The sequence below is a fragment of the Hyla sarda genome, chromosome 2, assembly GCF_029499605.1.
Source record: "Hyla sarda isolate aHylSar1 chromosome 2, aHylSar1.hap1, whole genome shotgun sequence".
NCBI lineage: Eukaryota > Metazoa > Chordata > Amphibia > Anura > Hylidae > Hyla > Hyla sarda.
In genome coordinates, this window is record NC_079190.1 from 373,425,491 (window position 1) to 373,437,802 (window position 12,312).

Genomic DNA, 12,312 nt, shown 5'->3' on the forward strand with positions numbered 1-12,312 from the left:
TCATACAATCTTAAAGATGACCAACTATGCCCTCAAGCCTCTCAGCCTTCCATAACATCCTTTTTGTCCTCCCTCCATCTCCCTACCCTTTCTCCTGACGCCTTGTCTCACCTTAACGCTCCCATAAATGAACTAGAAATCAAAGACGCTGTTTGTTCCCTTCCCTCCAACAAAACACCAGGCCCCGACGGTCTCCCTAGATATGCTAGATATGCTAGACGCTTTAATCACGACCATCCCTAAACCAGATAAACCGACGGACCTGACTACCAACTATAGACCCATCTCATTACTGAACTGTGACACTAAACTTTACGCTAAAATTCTGGCCAGCCGAATAAAATCTTACTTGCCCAATCTAGTTAGTAGGGACCAGGTAGGCTTTGTTCCAGGCAGACAGGCCCCAGATAACACTAGTCGGATTATCTCTCTTCTTCAGCATTGTGAGCTGAACCGTATCCCAACTGTTTTTCTTACATTGGACGCTGAGAAAGCTTTCGACAGGGTGAACTGGCAATATACATTCACGGCCTTGAGAGCCTTTGGCTTCGAGGGTCCCATCCTGACGGCTATCCAGGCGTTATATTCTAACCCAGTCGCTAGAGTATTTACTAATGGAGCCTTATCCAGCCGGTTCGCCCTGTCGAACGGAACGAGACAGGGCTGCCCTTTATCACCCTTGATTTTTCTCTTAACCATTGAACCACTTGCGCAGGCCATCCGCTTACATACTGGTATCTCGGGTATTCAAATTGGAAGTAGGGAACATAAGCTGGCATTATTCGCCAATGACGTTATATTGACTTTGACGCACCCGACCTCCTCCCTGGTAGCCCTTTTTCAAACTCTAGATTCCTTTAGTGCCATATCATACTATAAATTAAATGTATCCAAATCCCAGGCCCTCCCAATCCACGTTCCCCCGATGACACTTTCGGACTTACGGCCGCGATATTCCCTTGGCTGGCAACAACATCATCTCTCCTATCTAGGCATCCAACTGACCTCCCCTTCCACCTCCCTCTTTCAGGCTAATTTTCTACCTCTGCTATCATCTTTCACCTTCTCCATCTTGGTATATAATAAACAGTTTCTCTCCTGGTTTGGACGCATGGCGGCATTCAAGATGCTTTTGGATGACTTTATTTGGGCCACTGGAAGACCTAGGGTGTCCTGGCTGGTGATGAACCATCATAGACTGTCAGGAGGAATGGGCAGACCCGACATTGAGGGATATTATAATGCTGCCATTCTGGACCAGATGAGACATTGGTGGTCGGATAATCGTGATAAATTATGGGTCAACTTGGAACAGGCTTACTGCCCAGAATGTTCTCTCAAGTCTTGAATTTTAGCAGCCCTATCAACTAAGAAGTTGGCCCCATCACCCCTATCGGCGATACGGACATCAGATAATGTGTGGAAACGCTGCATCACTACCTTGCCAAATCCTATTAAGTGTTCTGCTAGCACTATACCTTTCGACTACCTTACCTTACACATACCAGACTTGGATCTCTCCACGTGGAAATCAGTGGGCATTACCACGGTTGAGGATTTACTAGATGACCATAACGTTGTTCCCTTCCTCACACTTAGAAATAGATACCCGATCCCCCATAGGGATTTCTACAAGGGACTACAGCTACGGAGCCTTCTAGCGACTGGTTTGTTAGACAACATTAAACTTTCAGTGAGACTTTTGAGCTACTTAAACGCTACAGGAGGATCAAACAGGGACATCACTTTCTTCTATGACTTGCTAGGAGACAAGCTAAATATGAACTTCTTTTCATATATGTCTAAATGGGAAAGGGACTTAAATCGCACAATTTCCCTGGATCAGTGGTGATCGACCTTTCAGCATATTGTCCGAATGTTTAAAAGTGTTCCTCATCAAGAGGCTATTTTTAAAACTATCCATCGTTGGTACTTTACCCCGTATAGGCTACATAAAATACACCCGAATTGTCCAGACTGCTGCTGGAGAGGGTGTGGTGGGGTGGGTACCCTCCTACATGTCCTATGGGAATGTCCCTTCATCACGCCTGTCTGGAGGGGAGTAGCATTGGTCATCTCGAGAATGATGGGAATGTCTATCACACTATCTCCCTCCACTGCATTATTATAATTAGACCTGGACGATTTTCCACATACTGTCAGAACTGTCCATGCCCATCTGTGTATGACCAACAAAACTATGTATCACATGCAAATGGAAGTCGCCCTCTGTGCCGTCCTTATCTGAAGTTCTGCATTATGTGAATTACACATGTGAAAATTAACGTATGTTTGCACTGTCTCGTCATAACGATACAAAATTCTTGAAGAACTGGGATTTGTGGTTACATAGCCCTCATTATGTCTTTCCTCTTTGATGACAACCTTTACTGCTTCTTTCCCACTTCCCCCTTTTCCCTCCTTTCTTACCCCCCCCCCCACCTTCTCTTCCCCTGAGGTAGCCTACCCACCACCTCGATTCATAACAGAATGCTTTATTATTGTATGGTGATATATACACCTCATGGAGCAACAGATTGCCTCATGTGCCATTTTTGTGTTCATCTGTTATGTTCCTTAGTTGTCTGATCCTGACTATGACTGTTATTGGTGTATTTGCCTTGAGATTGGTGCATCTCCCGATTAGCGTCAAGAGGCAATACTCCAATTCTCTATACTTTCTGTATTACATGCCTCATGTTCTACATTTCACTCTGTGTTTGCTGCAATTTGATATGGTTGTACTTTATTGACTGTATCGGATCTGTTTGTTCCTTTATTATAAAATAAAAAACCTTTTAAAATGAAAAAAATAAATAAATCCAAAATTGCTGCGTTTTGGTCACATCACATTCCAAAAAAAAACTAATAGAGGCTCCCTAACTATAGCATTTAGAACTCACTGTCCTGACTCAATGTTACATATAATATGACATAGGTACATTGTGGTATGGCATGGTAATCCCCCCAAACAGAAGAAAACAACATTAGCTGATCTGAGGAGAGCTTGAATATCTAAATTTAAGAACCCAGTTGGTAGGCCACCAGACTTGGATGGTGTAACTCAAGGAGCCTTTGGAGAAGACTTGCAGCTTTTGTGAGCATACCAAAATATGATTCTTCACATCTAGGACAGAGAGCACCACTCCCATCTCCACTCAGCACTTCCTTTAGAGTCTGATACTTCAACTCAAATCAGGTCTGCTCTATGGGAGCGAGATGTTTGACCGTGTGTAATCGAAGGCCACGTGTACTCATTTAGCAAATCACCTCTACAGAAAAGACTATAAAAGCTGTATATCATAGGTGCATTGATAGAGCAACATTCTATTCTGTGCTGGGATTTTTACAATTGCTTTAATTGCATGATTGAATATGTGTTAATTGTCTGTTGACATTATTCAAATTTCACGCTAGATTTAAACAATTAGATTCAGGAAAACTACGGCTTGCAATTATGTCTTAATTTGTTGTGTTGTGATTCAATAATGTCTTCAGTAACTAGAAAAAGACCATCATATTATTCTACTAAATGGACAACACATATATGGCATTAAGTCTACATAGTTTAATTACATTTTCATTACTATGTATAATGCATTTTCATCAATTCATCAAAAAGAAGACTTGACCATGAGGAGTCAATGCACAGTTGATAATTTTATTGTACAGACGGTTGCTTGTAAATCCAGAATACCATGAGTGACTTTAAAATGATTATCATAATAGGCTATGGTGAGTGAAGTCTATGTGAAACAGGGGCACACTAAAAATATTACCTAAAGGGGTACTCCAGTGGAAAACATTTGTACTCTATTTTTTTCAAATCAACTGGGGCCAGAAAGTTAAACCGATTTGTAAGTTATTTCTATTAACCCTTCCAGTACTTATTAGCTACTGCATGCTCCACAGGAAGTTGAGTTGTTCTTTTCTGTCTGACCACAGGGCTCTCTGCTGCCGCTTCTGTCCATGTCAGGAACAGTCCAGAGTAGGAGAGGTTTGCTATGGGGATTTTCTCCTGCTCTGGACAGTTCTTGACATGGACAGAGGTGTCAGCAAAAGCACTGTGGTCAGACAGAAAAGAACAACTCAACTTCCTCTTTAGTATACAGCAGCTGATAAGTACTGGAAGGATTAAGATTTTTTAATAGAAGAAATTTACAAATCTGTTTAACTTTCTGGATCCAGATGATACAAAATAAATGGTTTTCCACCAGAGTACCCCTTTAACTTGTTGAGGACCAGGGGCGTACAGGTATGCCCTTGCAGCGCGGTACTTAAGGAAGCAGGGCGAATCTGTACACCATGGTTCCGTTACCAGGGTTTGAAGCACACTCACAAGCTGAGCACACTTCAAGCCCCATGGGTCCTGACTGCTATTAGCAGCCAGAACCCAGATTTAATGCCAGGCACCACCGATTGGGCCGATGCCTGGCATTAACCCTTTAGACACCACGATCAAAGTTAATCGTGGCATCTAAACCGAAAGTAAACGTGTCCCAGCAGCTCAGTGGAGCTGATCAGGACCCTCGCAGGGAAACAGCGATGTCTCAAACAGCTGAGAGGACGACGGGAGCGTTCTCACCTTTCTCCTCGCTGTCCGATCGGTGATCTGCTGCTCCAAGCCCGCATAGCAGGCTGGAGCAGCAGGGCACCAATAACACTGATTAATGCTATGTTATGGCATAGCATTGATCAGTGTATGCAAAGACTGCATGTTATAGCCCAACATGGGAGATAAAAAATAGAAATAAAGTGTTAAAAACATTAATAAAAGTGAATTAACCCCTTCCTAATAAAAGTTTGAATCCCCCCTTTTCCCATATTTTTAATAAAAAATAAATAAAAATAATCATATTGGTACTGGCTCATGCATAAATGTGCTTAACAGCACGGTCAATGGCGTACACGTAAAAAAATATCAAAGTCCAAAATTGTGCATTTTTGGTCACTTCATATACCACAAAAAAAATTAATAAAAACAGTTCAACCGTGAATAAAAACAAGTCAAACCCAACAAAACAAAAAATGGTGCAAAATATGAGCCCTTATATAGCCCTGTATGCGGAAAAATTAAAAAGTTATAGGGGTCAGAAGATGACAATTTTAAACATTAATTAATACTAATTTTGGTGCATGTAGTTATAATTTTTTTTAGTGCAATAAAACAAAACCTACATAAATTGGGTATCCTTGTAACCGTATGGTCCTACAGAATAAATATAAGGTTTAACTTTTACCAAAAAGTTCACTGTGTAGAAACAGAAGCCCCTAAAACTTCCAGAACAGCGTTTTCTTTTATATATTTTTTTATTTCACCCCACAAATAAGTTTTTTTTGTTTCTCCGCAGATTTTGTTATAAAATAGGTGATGTCATTACAAAGTACAATTGGTGTCTCAAAAAAGAAGCCCTTATATGGGTCTGTAGGTACGAAATTGAAAGCATTAGGATTTTTAGGAGAGGAGGAAAAAAACTAAAGTGAAAAAACGAAAAGTGGCCTGGTCCTTAAGGTCAAAATGGGCTTGGTCCCCAAGGGGTTAAGGAGGGTTCAGCTGAGCTGTGTGCTGAAGCATCCTTTCACCAACACCAGATATATTAACTGAGAAAAGTGGGTATTGGTTGCTCAACACCAGAAAGGGAAAGAATAGGACCAGACGAGGACTGGCACAGGAGAGAAAGTTGTGTACCTAATATAAGGCTCATTTCACACTACCGTCTTCGCCCGGTAGGTGAGGTCTGTTAGGAAGATAGCGGGAGAAAAATGTGTGCATCACACGTCTTTTTTTCTCACTATCTTCGGCCGCAATAACAGGAGTTCTAATGGACGTTAGAGAAATCATATTCAAGTGAATGGGATCCTCTTTGCCTGTTACAACTTCCGTTAGGCTTGGTTACTATAACGGACGTTAATGGCTGACAAAGTAGGAAATAAAAATAAAAAAGAGCCATTAACGTCCGTTTGTAGTGGAGCCTCAAACACAGTGCGAAAGAAGCCTAACCTGAAAAACACTGCTCAAAAAAATAAAGGGAACACTTAAACAACACAATGTAACTCCAAGTCAATCACACTGTCCACTCTGAAAGCAACACTGATTGACAATCAATTTCACATGCTGTTGTGCAAATGGAACAAACAACAGGTGGAAATTATAGGTAATTAACAAAACACCCCAACAAAAGAGTGATTCTGCAGGTGGTGACCACAGACCACTTCTCAGTTCCTATGCTTCCCGGCTGATGTTTTGGTAACTTTTTAATGCTGGCGGTGCTTTCACTCTAGTGGTACTTCTGGAAAATATCATAACTACTTTTTTATTTTACCACGTAGGGAGTGGTATGAGGGCTAATTTTTTGCGCCGTGTTCTGAAGTTTTTAGCGGTACCATTTTTGTATTGATCAGACTTTTTGATCGCTTTTTATACATTTTTTATGGTATAAAAAGTGACCAAAAAGACGCTATTTTATACTTTGGAATTTTATTGCGAGTACGCCATTGACCGTGCGATTTAATTAATGATATATTTTTATAGTTCGGACATTTATGCATGTGGCGATACCAAGTATGTTTATTTTTATTTTTATTTACATGTTTTTTTTATGGGAAAAACGGGGTGATTTGGACTTTTATTAGGGAAAGGGTTTAATGACATTTATTAACTTTTTTTTATACTTTTTTTTGCAGTGTTATAGCTCCCATAGGGGGCTATAACACTGCACACACTGATCTTTTACACTGTTCACTGCAAAGCCATAGCTTTGCATTGATCAGTGCTATGGGTGGTCGATTGCTCAAGCCTGCATCTCAGGCTTGGAGCAATCAATCGCCGAAGGGACACGCCGGAGGAAGGTCCCAATCAGCCCCACTGAGCAGCCAGGAAGCTTTTACTTTCATTTTAGATGCGGCGTTCAACTTTGAATGCCGCGTCTAAAGGGTTAATAGCGCGCGGCACTGTGATCGCTGCTGCGTGCTATTAGCCCCGTGTCCCGGCTTCAGATACATGCCGGGACCGCGTGACCCCGCGTTATATCACGGGAGCCGGCCAAGGACGTAAATATACAACCTTGGTCGTTAAGGGGTTAAAGGGATATTCCAGGAATTTTTTTTAATTTGACTATGCTACCGGGGCTGTAAAGTTAGTGTAGTTCATAATATAGTGTCTGTACCTGTGTGTGACGGTTTTCTCACAATTTTCTGGGATTTTCACTCCAATATTTATTTTTACCAGCATGCAAAATTACAGTTGTGTCAGATTTTTCATAGCTTGCAATGCGGCCGAGACCTGACTGACTAGTCAGCTGATGACAGGGAGCGTGTCTGCTTCTATGGATGGAGGGATCGCTTGGTGGGAGAGAGATCAACTGCAACTAATGCAACAGCTGTAAGCACCCTGATTGAAAACCACAGGTCTGCAGCTCATTCATGTTTCAATGGGTGGGGTGGCTGATGTGTGGGAGGGAGGAAAATGGAATTGTGGGATGTGTAGCCAAAAAACGAAAAGTCAAACAGGAAATACCAGTTCCGCAAACATCTTATCCCCTATCTAAAGGATAATGGATGAGATGTTAGATTGCGGGGGTCCTGCCGCTGGCTACCCCAGCCATTCAGCCACTATATAGTCTCCTCATGTGGCCATTCAGCCACTATATAGTCTCCTCATGCTGCCGCTACCTCCAGGCTGTGCAATTCAGACACTATATGGTCTCCTCATGCTTCTGCCACCTCCAGGCGGTGTCATTCAGCCACTATATGGTTTACTAATGCTGCTGGGCCTGTGACATTACCTACAAATTTTCATGGTAGCACTAGCTGCCATAAATCTTCTATTTAAATTTTAAAATTCATCTTTTAATCTCGGGGATTGTGAGGCCCTATGGTCTCCTCATGCTGCCGCAAACTTCAAGCTGTGTCATTCTGCCAGATTATGGTCAAAGCAAAGCAAACTATGTCAAAGCATGTACAGTGGATGTGTCAAATGTATTTATTATGTTTAAGACAGTTTTTATACCATCTTCAACCATCATGGTAATTGTCTAGAAAACAGAGTATAGTTTGAATAAGGCTGAAATTATGAAATAAACATAAAAAAAAACACACACACACACACACACACACACACACATGGTGGTCTTCCCAAAATTGGTAAGAGTAATTTTTTCAATAATTTGCATGTGGGTCTTAAAGGGGTACTCTGCTGCTCAGCGTTTCGAACAAACTAGTAATAAAATTGAGAAATTCAGACCTCTAGGCACAGATAGTATTTTGTGGTAGTGTGTGTGGGAAAAAAGTTAGATGGGAGAGGTGGCTGGTATCTAAATATAATGTGCTTTATTCAAATATATTGCCAATATAGTCGGTAATAAAATTCAGTCTCTGAGCAGGGCCCTTGCTACCGACATAATGATATAGTAACATAGTAACATAGTTCATAAGGTTGAAAAAAGACCAGAGTCCATCAAGTTCAACCCATAACCCTAATAAGTCCCTATTGAGTTGAGTTGATCCAGAGGAAGTCGAAAAAACCCTCATAATAGAGGTAAAAATTCCTTCCCGACTCCAAATATGGCAGTCAGAATAAATCCCTGGATCAACGTTCTATCCCTATATATCTAGTATACATAACCAGTAATGTTATTACTCTCCAAAAATGCACCCAGCCCCTTTTTGAACTGTATTACGGAGTTCACCATGACCCCCTCCTCCGGGAGAGAATTCAACAGTCTCACTGCTCTTACAGTAAAAACCCCCGTCTGTGCTGGTGTAGAAACCTTCTTTCCTCTAGACATAGAGGATGCCCCCTTGTTATTGATACAGTCCTGGGTATAAATAGATCATGGGATAGATCTCTGTACTGTCCCCTGATATATTTATACATAGTTATTAGGTCTCCCCTAAGCCTTCTTTTTTCTAAACTAAATAACCCTAATTCTGATAATCTTTCTGGGTACTGTAGTCCTCCCATTCCCCATATTACTCTGGTTGCCCATCTTTGAACCCTCTCCAGCTCCACTATATCTTTCTTGTACACTGGTGCCCATTACTGTACACAGTATTCTATGTGTGGTCTGACTAGTGATTTGTACAGTGGTAGAATTATTTCCTTGCCGTGGGCATCTATGCCCCTATTGATGCACCCCATGATTTTATTAGCCTTGGCAGCAGCTGCCCGACACTGATCACTACAGCTAAATTTACTGTTAACTAAGACTCCTAAGTCCTTTTCCATGTCAGTCGTCCCAAGTGTTCTCCCATTTAATACATAATCCAAGGCCAGATTTTTCTTCCCCATGTGCATTACCTTACATTTATCAGTGTTGAATCTCATCTGCCACTTCCCAGCCCAAACCTCCAACCTATCCAGATCCATTTGTAACAGTGCACTGTCCTCTATAGTGTTTACCGCTTTACAGAGTTTAGTGCCATCTGTGAAGATTGCTACTTTTCTATTCAACCCCTCTGCAAGGTCTTTAATGAATATATTAAATAGGACAGGACCCAAGACGGACCCCGTGGTACCCCACTAGTAACAGTCACCCAATCAAAATAAGTACCAATAACCTCTTCAGGTCTTAAGGACCCATGACGTATGCATACGTCATGTTTTTTCTGTTCTCCGCCGCTCACCCGGCTGAAATCGGAAGTGGATCCCTGCTGAAATCCTTCAGCAGGGATCCAGGGCAAACGCCGAGGGGGGCCATGTATGCCCCCCATGTCGGCGATCGCCGCAAATCGCAAGGGAAATCGCCCTTGCGATCTGTGGCGGTACCGGGCTGATCGGGTCTCTGGGACACGACCGCCCGGTAATTTCGCATGATCCCGGCTGTCACAGACAGCCAGGACCATGCTGAAGTATAGGAGCGAGGTGGCAAGCCGGTCACCTCCTCCTATACCCTGCGATCTGTCGGTTAGTTAACCGACCAATCGCAGGAGGGGGGGCGGTTACTTCCTCCCGTCCTGCCCGGCCCCTTGAAGTCCGGAGAGGATGGGAGGAAGACCGGAGGACGCGGCGAGGGACGGGGGAGTGCTGGGGACTGGCCCCGGTACTTACCTCGTCCCTGAAGACCCGGATCCCGGCGAGGAAGATGGCGGCGGCGACAGGTGAGTAGATCTTCAGCCGCGGTCGGGCCCTTTACAGCAATGCACGTCGCCGTAAAGCGACATGCATTGCTGTATTGGGACCCTATATACTACAACTCCCAGCATGCCCAGACAGCCCTTGGCGTCTGGGCATGCTGGGAGTTGCAGTTTTGCAACATCTGGAGGTCCACAGTTTGGAGACCACTGTGCCCTTCCAGATGTTTCAAAACTACACATTCTCAGCATGCCCTTACTCTCCAGGCATGCTGGGAGTTGTAGTTCTGTAACATCTGGCCCTTCAGATGTTGCAGAACTAAAACTCCCAGCATGCCTGGACAGTTTTCGCATACTGGGAGTTGTAGTTTTGCAACATCTGGAAGGGCACAGATTGGGAACCACTGTATTAGTGGTCTGCAAACTGTAGTCCTCCAGATGTTGCAAACTACAACTCCAAGCATGCTGGGAGTTGTAGTTCGGCAACATCTGGCTCTAAAGATGTTGCCGAACTACTACTCCCAGCATGCCTGAGAATGTTTGGGAGTTATGGTTTTGCAACAACAGGAGGCACACTGGTTGGGAAACATTGTCTGTTTCCTAACTTAGTGTTTCCCAACCCGTGTGCCTCCAGCTGTTGCAAAACTATAACTACCAGCATGCACTGATAGACTGTGCATGCTGGGAGTTGTAGTTTTGCAACAGCTGGAGGTCCCCCCCCCCCTTGTGAATGTACAGGGTACATTCACATGGGCAGGGGGCTTACAGTGAGTATCAGGCTGCAAGTTTGCGATGCAGCAAATTTTGCGCGCCAGCTGAAACTCGCAGCGGGAAAATCGCTGTAACCCCCCCTGCCCGTGTGACTGTACCCTAAAAACACTACACTACACTAACACAAAATAAAATAAAAAGTAAAAAACACTACATATACACATACCCCTACACAGCCCCCCTCCCTTCCCCAATAAAAATGAAAAATGTCTGGTACGCCACTGTTTTCAAAATGGAGCCTCCAGCTGTTGCAAAACAACAACTCCCAGTATTGCCGGACAGCCGTTGACTGTCCATGCATGCTGGGAGTTTTGCAACAGCTGGAGGCACCCTGTTTGGGAATCACTGGCGTAGAATACCCATATGTCCACCCGAATGCAAATCCCTAATTCAGGCCTCAAATGCGCATGGCGCTCTCACCTCGGAGCCCTGTCGTATTTCAAGGCAACAGTTTAGGCTCACATATGGGGTATCGCCGTACTCGGGAGAAATTTCCTTACAAATTTTGGGGGGCTTTTTCTCCTTTCACCCCTTATGAAAAGGTGAAATTGGGGTCTACACCAGCATGTTAGTGTAAAAAAATATTTTTTTTACACTAACATGCTGGTGTTGCCCTATACTTTTCATTTTGACAAGAGGTAAAATGGAAAAAAGCCCCCCAAAATTTGTAATGCAACTTCTCCCGACTACGGAGATACCCCATATGTGGGCGCAAAGTGCTCTGGGGGCGCACAACAAGGCTCAGAAGGGAGAGTGCACCATGTACATTTGAGGTGATTTGCACAGGGGTGGCTGATTGTTACAGCGGTTTTGACAAACGCAAAAAAAACAAAACCCCACATGTGACCCCATTTCGGAAACGACACCCCTCACGGAATGTAATGAGGGGTGCAGTGAGAATTTACACCCCACTGGTGTCTGACAGATCTTTGGAACAGTGGGCTGCGCAAATTAAAAATTTTGTACAGCCCACTGTTCCAAAGATCTGACAGACACCAGTGGGGGGTAAATGCTCACTGTACCCCTTGTTACGTTCCTCAAGGGGTCTAGTTTCCAAAATGGTATGCCATGTGGGGGTTATTTTGCTGTTCTGGCACCATTGGGGCTTCCTAAATGCGACAAGCCCCCCGAGCAAAATTTGCTCTCAAAAAGCCAAATATGACTCCTCTTCTGAGCATTGTAGTTCGCCCGTAGTGCACTTCAGGTCAACTTATGGGGTACCTCCATACTCGGAAGAGATGGGGTTACAAATTTTGGGGGGTATTTTCTGCTATTAACCCTTGCAAAAAATTAGAAATTTGGGGGGGAAACACACATTTTAGTGACATTTTTTTTTTTTTTACATATGCAAAAGTCGTGAAACCCCTGTGGGGTATTAAGGCTCACTTTATTCCTTGTTACGTTCCTCAAGGGGTCTAGTTTCCAAAATGGTATGGCATGTGGGTATTTTTTGCTGCCCTGGCACCATAG